The following is a 10,050-nucleotide window of genomic DNA, read 5'->3' as shown; positions in this document are numbered from 1 at the left end:
GGCTCATCCCACAAGTAGTACTTTGCATCAGTAATTAGTTTCTTTTTTTGTATTCTATTGTACTCCTTGGGTATGAACCTTTCAGCTTTATAGTTTGCAATATCGGCAAACCATGGTGCTTCCTGAATGGCAAATAGATGCTCATCAGGGAACGTCTCAGAGATCTCAAGGAAGGGGAGGGACGTCCCTTCCACTGGCTCTATCCGGGACAGATGATCAGCTACTTGGTTCTCTGTCCCTTTTCTGTCTCTTATTTCTATATCAAACTCTTGCAGAAGCAATACCCATCTGATGAGCCTGGGTTTTGAATCCTGCTTTGTGAGTAGATACTTAAGAGCAGCATGGTCAGTGTACACAATCACCTTTGATCCTACTAAGTAGGATCTGAACTTGTCAATGGCGTAAACCACTGCAAGTAATTCCTTTTCTGTGGTTGTGTAATTTTTCTGGGCATCATTTAAAACGCGACTGGCATAATAAATGACATGCAGAAGCTTGTCATGCCTCTGTCCCAATACTGCACCAATGGCATGATCACTGGCATCACACATTAGCTCAAATGGTAATGTCCAGTCTGGTGCAGAAATGACTGGTGCTGTGACCAGCTTAGCTTTCAGCGTTTCAAACGCCTGCAGGCACTCTGTGTCAAACACAAATGGCATGTCAGCAGCTAGCATATTGCTTAGAGGTTTTGCGATTTTTGAAAAATCCTTTATAAACCTCCTATAGAATCCTGCATGCCCCAGAAAGCTTCTGATTGTCTTAACATTGGCAGGTGGTGGTAATTTTTCAATTACCTCTATTTTTGCTTGATCCACCTCTATTCCCTTGTTTGAGATTTTATGCCCAAGAACAATTCCTTCAGTCACCATGAAGTGACACTTTTCCCAGTTTAAAACTAGGTTGGTTTCTTGGCATCTTTTCAGAACAAGTTTTAGGTGATCAAGACAGGAGCTGAATGAGTCTCCATATACTGAGAAGTCATCCATGAAGACTTCCAGAAATTTTTCCACCATATCAGAGAAAATAGAGAGTGATGAGCGGATAATTTATACGCTTTTTGACATTGTTTTTAGTATGTTTTTAGTAGGATCTAGTTACTTTTAGGGATGTTTTCATTAATTTTTATGTTAAATTCACATTTCTGGACTTTACTATGAGTTTGTGTGTTTTTCTGTGATTTCAGGTATTTTCTGGCTGAAATTGAGGGACTTGAGCAAAAATCAGATTCAGAGGTTGAAAAAGGACTGCTGATGCTGTTGGATTCTGACCTCCCTGCACTCAAAGTGGATTTTCTGGAGCTACAGAACTCGAAATGGTGCGCTTCCAATTGCGTTGAAAAGTAGACATCCAGGGCTTTCCAGCAATATATAATAGTCCATACTTTGGCCAAGAATTGACGACTTAAACTGGCGTTCAACGCCAGCCTTCTGCCCAAATCTGGAGTCCAGCGCCAGAAAAGGATCCAAAACCAGAGTTGAACGCCCAAACTGGCATAGAAACTCGCGTTCAACTCCACAAATGGCCTCTGCACGTGCTACACTTAAGCTCAGCCCAAACACACACCAAGTGGGCCCCGGAAGTGGATTTATGCATCAATTACTTACTCCTGTAAACCCTAGTGACTAGTTTATTATAAATAGGACCTTTTACTATTGTATTAGGTATCTTTTGATCATCTTAGGATCTTAGGATCATCTTTGAACGCATTGTTCTTAGATTTTGGGGGCTGGCCATCTCGGCCATGCCTGGACCTTCACTTATGTATTTTCATACGGTAGAGTTTCTGCACTCCATAGATTAAGGTGTGGAGCTCTGCTGTTCCTCAAAGATTAATGCAAAGTACTACTGTTTTCTATTCAATTCTTCTTATTTCTCTTCTAAGATATCCATTCGCACCCAAGAACGTGATGAAGGTGATGATTATGTGTGACGCTCATCATCCTTCTCCCTTATGAACGCGTGCCTGACAAACACTTCTGTTCTACATGAATTAAGCTAGAATGAGTATCTCTTAGATCTCCTAACCAGAATCTTCGTGGCGTAAGCTAGAATGATGGCGGCATTCAAGAGAATCCGGAAGGTCTAAACCTTGTCTGTGGTATTCTGAGTAGGATTCAATGATTGAATGACTGTGACGAGCTCCTAACTCGCGATTGCAGGGCGTTAGTGACAGACGCAAAAGGATAGTAAATCCTATTCCAGCATGATCGAGAACTGACAGATGAATAGCCGTGCCGTGACAGGGTGCGTGAGCATATTATTCACTGAGAGGATAAGATGAAGCCATTAACAAGGCTGATGCCTCCAGACGATTAGCCATGCCGTGACAGGGCATTGGATCATTTTCCCGTGAGATGACCGAAAGTAGCCATTGACAGTGGTGATGTATCACATAAAGCCAGCCATGGAAAGGAGTAAGACTGATTGGATGAAGATAGCAGGAAAGCAGAGGTTCAGAGGAACGAAAAGCATCTCCATTCGCTTATCTGAAATTCCTGCCAATGAATCTACATAAGTATCTCTATCCCTTTTATTGTTTATTTTAATCTAATAAAGTATCATGTTTAAATCCGCCTGACTGAGATTTGCAAGGTGACCATAGCTTGCTTTATACCAACAATCTCCGTGGGATTCGACCCTTACTCACGTAAGGTATTACTTGGACGACCCAGTGCACTTGCTGGTTAGTTGTATCGAAGTTGTGACAATTATGAATTAAGATCAAAGCACCAAGCTTTGGAGCCGAGCCTGGACATCAGAATTTCGTGCACCAAGTTTTTGGCGCCGTTGCCGGGGATTGTTTGAGTTTTCGGCAAGCTTTTGGTCCGGTAACATCAGTGCCAGATTCCCTTTTGATCCGGCAACAACACCAAGTTTTTGGCGCCGTTGCCGGGGATTGTTTGAGTTTGGACAACTGACGGTTCATCTTGTTGCTCAGATTAGGTAATTTTCTTTTTGTTTTATTTTCAAAAATATTTCTAAAATTTCCTCATCTGTTTTCGAAAAAAAAAATTTTAAAATTGCTTTCAAAAAAAAAAATTTTATTCAAAATTTTTAAGAATGAATTCTAGTGTTTCATGATGATTTGTTGAATCCTGGCTGGCTGTAAGCCATGTCTAATTTTTGGACTGGGGTTTCAACTTACCATCACAAATGAAGAGATTCTCACACACTTAGTTGTTCTATACATGAAAAGTATCCATATCTGCTGAAGCTTGGTTGGCCATTGGCCATGTCTAGTGTTTTGGACTGGAGCTTTCATTAAAAGCTTGGCTGGCTAGTGAGCCATGTCTAATTCCTGGACTGAAGCTTTAGACTAACATGGCAAGATTCCTGGAATTCATATTAAAAATTTTGGAATCCTTATTTTTTTCTTTTTTTCAATTAATTTTTCGAAAAAAATCCAAAAAAAAAATTAGAAAAGCATAAAAATCAAAAATATTTTTGTGTTCTTGTTTGAGTCTTGAGTCATATCATAAGTTTGGTGTCACTTGCATATGCATCTTGCATTTTTCGAAAATTTCATGCATTCATAGTGTTCTTCATGATCTTCAAGTTGTTCTTGGTAAGTCTTCTTGTTTGATCTTGATGATTTTTTGTTTTGTGTCTTTTCATGTTTATCATATGCATTCTTGAATTCTTAGTGCGTAAGCATTAAAGAATTCTAAGTTTGGTGTCTTGCATGTTTTCTTTGCATCAAAAAGTTTTCAAAAATATGTTCTTGATGTTCATCATGACATTCAAAGTGTTCTTGGTGTTCATCTTGACATTCATAGCATTCTTGCATGCATCACATGTTTTGATCTAAAAATTTCATGCATTGCATAATTTTCATGTTTTTCATAAAAATTTCAAAAATCAAAAAATTATCTTTCCCTTTTTTTTCTCTCATCAAATTCGAAAATTGAGTTGACTTTTTCAAAAGTTTTTAAAATCAAATTGTTTCTTATGAGTCAAATCAAATTTTCAATTTGAAAATCTTATCTTTTTCAAAATCTTTTTCAAAAATCAAATCTTTTTCAAAATTCTTAGTTATTTTCGAAAATTCCAAAAATATTTTTCAAAAATCTTTTTCTTATTTTTATATAAAATTTTCGAAAATAACTAATCAATTAATGTTTTGATTCAAAAATTTGAAGTTTGTTACTTGCTTGCTAAGAAAGATTCAAACTTTAAGTTCTAGAATCATATCTTGTGATTTCTTATGAATCAAGTCATTAATTGTGATTTTAAAAATCAAATCTTTTTCAAAAACTAATTTCTATCATATCTTTTCAAAAATATCTTCTTATCTTATCTTTTTCAAAAATATCTTTTCAAAATATCTTTTCTAACCTCCTAACTTCTTATCTTTTCAAAATTTGTTTCAACTAACTAACTAACTTTTTGTTTGTTTCTTAACTTTTTCAAAACCACCTAACTAATTCTCCCTTTCTAATTTTCGAAAATACCTCCCCCTTTTTCAAAAATTTCTTTTTAATTAACTAATTATTTTTATTTCTATTTTCAAAAAAAATTTTTCGAAAAAAAATTACTAAATATTTTTCAAAAACGATTTTCAAAAATCACTAACTCCTTTTCAAAAATAATTTTCGAAAATTATTCCTCCCCCATCTCATTCTATTTATTCATTCATATCCTAACATCTCATTTCATCTCTCTTCCATCCTCACAGTTGTGTTTCTTCCATTATATTACATTCTTTGTCTCCCCCTCTTTTCTTCCACTCACAAAGGGATCCCTATACTGTGGTATAAAGGATCTCTATTATTATTATTATTTTTCTGTGCCTTCTTCTTTGTCATATGAGCAGGAGCAAGGATAAGAACATTCTTGTGGAAGCAGATCCAGAACCTGAAAGGACTCTGAAGAGAAAATTAAGAGAAGCTAAAATACAACAATCCAGAGATAACCTTTCAGAAATTTTCGAACAGGCAGAGGAGATGGCAGCCGAAAATAATAATAATGTAAGGAAGATGCTTGGTGACTTTACTGCACCTAATTCCAATTTACATGGAAGAAGCATCTCCATTCCTGCCATTGGAGCAAACAACTTTGAGCTGAAACCTCAATTAGTTTCTCTGATGCAGCAGAACTGCAAGTTTCATGGACTTCCATCCGAAGATCCTTTTCAGTTCTTAACTGAATTCTTGCAGATATGTGATACTGTTAAGACTAATGGAGTAGATCCTGAAGTCTACAGGCTCATGCTTTTCCCTTTTGCTATAAGAGACAGAGCTAGATTATGGTTGGATTCTCAACCCAAAGACAGCCTGAACTCTTGGGATAAGCTGGTCACGGCTTTCTTAGCCAAGTACTTTCCTCCTCAAAAGCTGAGCAAGCTTAGAGCTGATGTTCAAACCTTCAGACAGAAAGAAGGTGAATCCCTCTATGAAGCTTGGGAAAGATACAAACAGTTGACCAAAAAGTGTCCTTCTGACATGCTTTCAGAATGGACCATCCTGGATATATTCTATGATGGTTTATCTGAGCTATCAAAGATGTCATTGGATACCTCTGCAGGTGGATCCATTCACCTAAAGAAAATGCCTGCAGAAGCTCAAGAACTCATTGACATGGTTGCTAATAACCAGTTCATGTACACTTCTGAAAGGAATCCTGTGAGTAATGGGACGCCTATGAAGAAGGGAGTTCTTGAAGTTGATACTCTGAATGCCATATTGGCTCAGAACAAAATATTGACTCAGCAAGTCAATATGATTTCTCAGAGTCTGCATGGAATGCAAGCTGCATCCAACAGTACTCAAGAGGCATCTTCTGAAGAAGAAGCCTATGATCCTGAGAACCCTGCAATAGCAGAGGTAAATTACTTAGGTGAACCTTATGGAAACACCTATAACTCAACATGGAGAAATCATCCAAATTTCTCATGGAAGGATCAAAAGCCCCAACAAGGCTTTAATAATGGTGGAAGAAACAGGTTTAGCAATAGCAAGCCTTTTCCATCATCAACTCAGCAACAGACAGAGAACTCTGAACAAAATGCTTCTAATTTGGCAAATCTAGTCTCTGATCTATCTAAGGCCACTGTAAGTTTCATGAATGAAACAAGGTCTTCCATTAGAAATCTGGAAGCACAAGTGGGCCAGCTGAGTAAAAGGATCACTGAAATCCCTCCTAGTACTCTCCCAAGCAATACAGAAGAGAACCCAAAAGGAGAGTGCAAGGCCAATGACATAAGCGCCATGGCCGAACCTGTGAGGAGAGGAGAGGACGTGAATCCCAAGGAGGAAGACCTCCTGGGACGTCCAGTGATCAATAAGGAGCTTCCCTCTGAGGAACCAAAGGACTCTGAGGCTCATCTAGAGACCATAGAGATTCCATTGAACCTCCTGATGCCCTTCATGAGCTCTGATGAGTATTCCTCTTCTGAAGAGAATGAGGATGTCACTGAAGAGCAAACTGCCAAGTTTCTTGGTGCAATCATGAAGCTGAATGCCAAATTGTTTGGCATTGATGCTTGGGAAGTTGAACCTCCCTTGTTCATCAATGAACTAAGTGATCTGGATCAACTGACATTGCCTCAGAAGAGACAGGATCCTGGAAAGTTCATAATACCCTGTACCATAGGCACCATGATCTTTAAGGCTCTGTGTGACCTTGGTTCAGGAATAAACCTCATGCCCCTCTCTGTAATAGAGAAACTGGGAATCTATGGGGTGCAAGCTGCTAAAATCTCACTAGAGATGGCAGACAGCTCAAGAAGACAGGCTTATGGACAAGTAGAAGATGTATTAGTAAAGGTTGAGGGCCTTTACGTACCTACTGATTTCATAGTCCTGGATACTGGAAAGGAAGAGGATGAATCCATCATCCTAGGAAGACCTTTCCTGGCCACAGCAAGAGCTGTGATTGATGTTGACAGAGGTGAAATAGTCCTTCAATGGAATGAGAACTCCCTTGTATTCAAAACTCAAGGATCTCCCTCTGCAACCATGGAGAGGAAGCTTGAAAAGCTTCTCTCAAAGCAGAGTTAACCAGAGCCCCCACAGTCAAACTCTAAGTTTGGTGTTGGGAGGCCACAACCAAACTCTAAGTTTGGTGTTGAACTCCCATATCCAAACTCTAAGTTTGGTGTTGGAGAGTCTCAACAAAGCTCTGCACATCTATGAGGCTCCATGAGAGCCCACTGTCAAGCTATTGACATTAAAGAAGCGCTTGTTGGGAGGCAACCCAATGTTTATCTAATTCTTATTTTTATGTTTTCTTAGGTTAATGATCATGTGGAGTCACAAAATAAATAGAAAAATTGAAAACGGAATCAAAAACAGCAGAAGAAAAATCACACCCTGGAGGAGCATCTGTCTGGCGTTCAGCGCCAGAACAGAGCATGGTTCTGGCGCCGAACGCCCAAAATGGGCAGCTTCTGGGCGCTGAACGCCAGAACAGGCATGGTTCTGGCGTTCAACGCCAGAAATGGCACACAAATGGGCGTTGAACGCCCAAAATGGCCACCAACCTGGCGCTGAACGCCCAGAGTTGGGTACAAAGGCATTTTTACATGCCTAATGGGTGCAGGGATGTAAATCCTTGAACACCTCAGGATCTGTGGACCCCACAGGATCCACTCAGGATCTGTGGACCCCACAGGATCCCCACCTACCTCCACTCACTTCTTCTCACCACTCTCTTTCACACAACCCCATAAACACTCTTCCCCAAAAACCCTTCACCAATCACCTCAAACTCTCTTCCCCATCATCTCTTCACCACTCACATCCATCCACTCTTCCCCATAAACCTACCTCATAAACTCCACCTACCTTCAAAATTCAAAACCAATTTTCCACCCAAACCCACCCATATGGCCGAACCTTAACCCCCCCTCCCTTCCCTATATAAAGACCTCCATTCTTCACCAATTCACACAACACAACCCCTCTATACCCTTCTTGGCCAAACCACATCACCCTCTCCCTCTCCTCCATTTCTTCTTCTTCTTCATCTATTTTTTTTTGTTTATTGCTCGAGGGCGAGCAATATTCTAAGTTTGGTGTGGTAAAAGCATAAGCTTTTTGTTTTTCCATTACCATTGATGGCATCTAAGACCGGAGAATCCTCTAGAAGAGGGAAAGGGAAGACAAAAGCTTCCACATCCGAGTCATGGGAGATGGAAAGATTCATCTCCAAAGCCCATCAAGACCACTTCTATGATGTTGTGGCCAAGAAGAAGGTGATCCCTGAGGTCCCTTTTAAACTCAAAAGAAATGAGTATCCAGAGATCCGACATGAAATTCAAAGAAGAGGTTGGGAAGTTCTAACAAATCCCATCCAACAAGTCGGCATCTTAATGGTTCAAGAGTTCTATGCCAATGCATGGATCACCAAGAACCATGATCAAAGTAAGAACCCGGATCCAAAGAACTATGTTACAATGGTTCGGGGGAAATACTTAGATTTTAGTCCGGAGAATGTGAGGTTGGCGTTCAACTTGCCATACATGGAAGAGAACGCACGCCCCTACACAAGGAGAGTCAACTTTGATCAAAGGTTGGACCAAGTCCTTATGGACATATGTGTAAAAGGAGCTCAATGGAAGATTGACTCCAAAGGCAAGCCGGTTCAACTAAAAAGATTGGACCTCAAGCCTATAGCTAGAGGATGGTTGGAGTTTATTCAATGCTTAATCATTCCCACTAGCAACCGGTCTGAAGTTACTATAGACCGGGCCATCATGATCCATAGCATCATGATTGGAGAAGAGGTGGAAGTTCATGAGATTATACCTCAAGAACTCTACAAGGTGGCTGACAAGTCCTCCACCATGGCAAGGTTAGCCTTTCCTCACCTCATTTTCCACCTATGCAATTCAGCTAGAATTGACATAGAGGGAGATATCCTCATTAAAGAGGAAAAGCCCATCACTAAGAAAAAGATGGAGCAAGCAAGAGAGCCCAGTTATGGAGCTCAAGAGGCGCAAGAAGCTCATCACCATGAGATTCCGGAAATGCCTCAAATGCACTTTCCTCCACAAAACTATTGGGAGCATATCAACACCTCCCTAGAAGAATTGAGTTCCAATATGGGACAACTAAGGGTGGAACATCAAGAGCACTCCATCATGCTGCATGAAATAAGAGAAGATCAAAAAGCAATGAGGGAGGAGCAACAAAGACAAGGAAGAGACATAGAAGAGCTCAAGGACATCATTGGTTCCTCAAGAAGGAAACGCCACCATCACTAAGGTGGATTCATTCCTTGTTCTTCTTACTTCTGTTTTTCGTTTTCTATGTGCTTATCTATGTTTGTGTCCCCATTACATGATCATTAGTAGTTAGTAACTTTGTCCTAAAGTTATGAATGTCCTATGAATCCATCACCTCTCTTAAATAAAAACTGTTTTAATTCAAAAGAACAAGAAGTACATGAGTTTCGAATTTATCCTTGAACTTAACTTAATTATATTGATGTGGTGACAATGCTTCCTGTTTTCTGAATGTATGCTTGAACAGTGCATATGTCTTTTGAAGTTGTTGTTTAGGAATGTTAAATATGTTGGCTCTTGAAAGAATGATGACTAGGAGACATGTTATTTGATAATCTGAAAAATCATAAAAATGATTCTTGAAGCAAGAAAAAGCAGCAAAAAAAAAAACAAAGCTTGCAGAAAAAAAAAAGAGAGAGAAAAAAATAGGCGAAGAAAAAAAAATATATAGAAAGAAAAAAGAAAAAGCAAGTAGCAAAAGCCAATAACCCTTAAAACCAAAAGGCAAGGGCAAATAAAAAGGATCCCAAGGCTTTGAGCATCAGTGGATAGGAGGGCCGAAAGGAATAAAATCCTGGTCTAAGCGGCTAAACCAAGCTGTCCCTAACCATGTGCTTGTGGCGTGTAGGTGTCAAGTGAAAACTTGAGACTGAGCGGTTAAAGTCAAGGTCCAAAGCAAAAACAAAGAGTGTGCTTAAGAACCCTGGACACCTCTAATTGGGGACTTTAGCAAAGCTGAGTCACAATCTGAAAAGGTTCACCCAATTATGTGTCTATGGCATTTATGTATCCGGTGGTAATACTGGAAAACAAAGTGCTTA

The 10,050-nt window shown here is 39.5% G+C and overlaps 1 non-coding gene across 1 annotated transcript; it reads right to left on the bottom strand.

Annotated features, from left to right (window-relative positions):
* Positions 1-5,342: 5,342 nt before the first annotated feature.
* LOC112761029 (small nucleolar RNA R71) lies at positions 5,343-5,450 on the bottom strand. Its single transcript, XR_003181438.1, has one exon. It is a non-coding gene; the product is annotated as a small nucleolar RNA R71 (small nucleolar RNA).
* Positions 5,451-10,050: the final 4,600 nt, after the last annotated feature.

Source organism: Arachis hypogaea, chromosome 16, assembly GCF_003086295.3.
Source record: "Arachis hypogaea cultivar Tifrunner chromosome 16, arahy.Tifrunner.gnm2.J5K5, whole genome shotgun sequence".
Lineage (NCBI taxonomy): Eukaryota > Viridiplantae > Streptophyta > Magnoliopsida > Fabales > Fabaceae > Arachis > Arachis hypogaea.
Note: the sequence above shows the minus strand (reverse complement) of the source record. Positions and strands in the feature narration are given on the sequence as shown.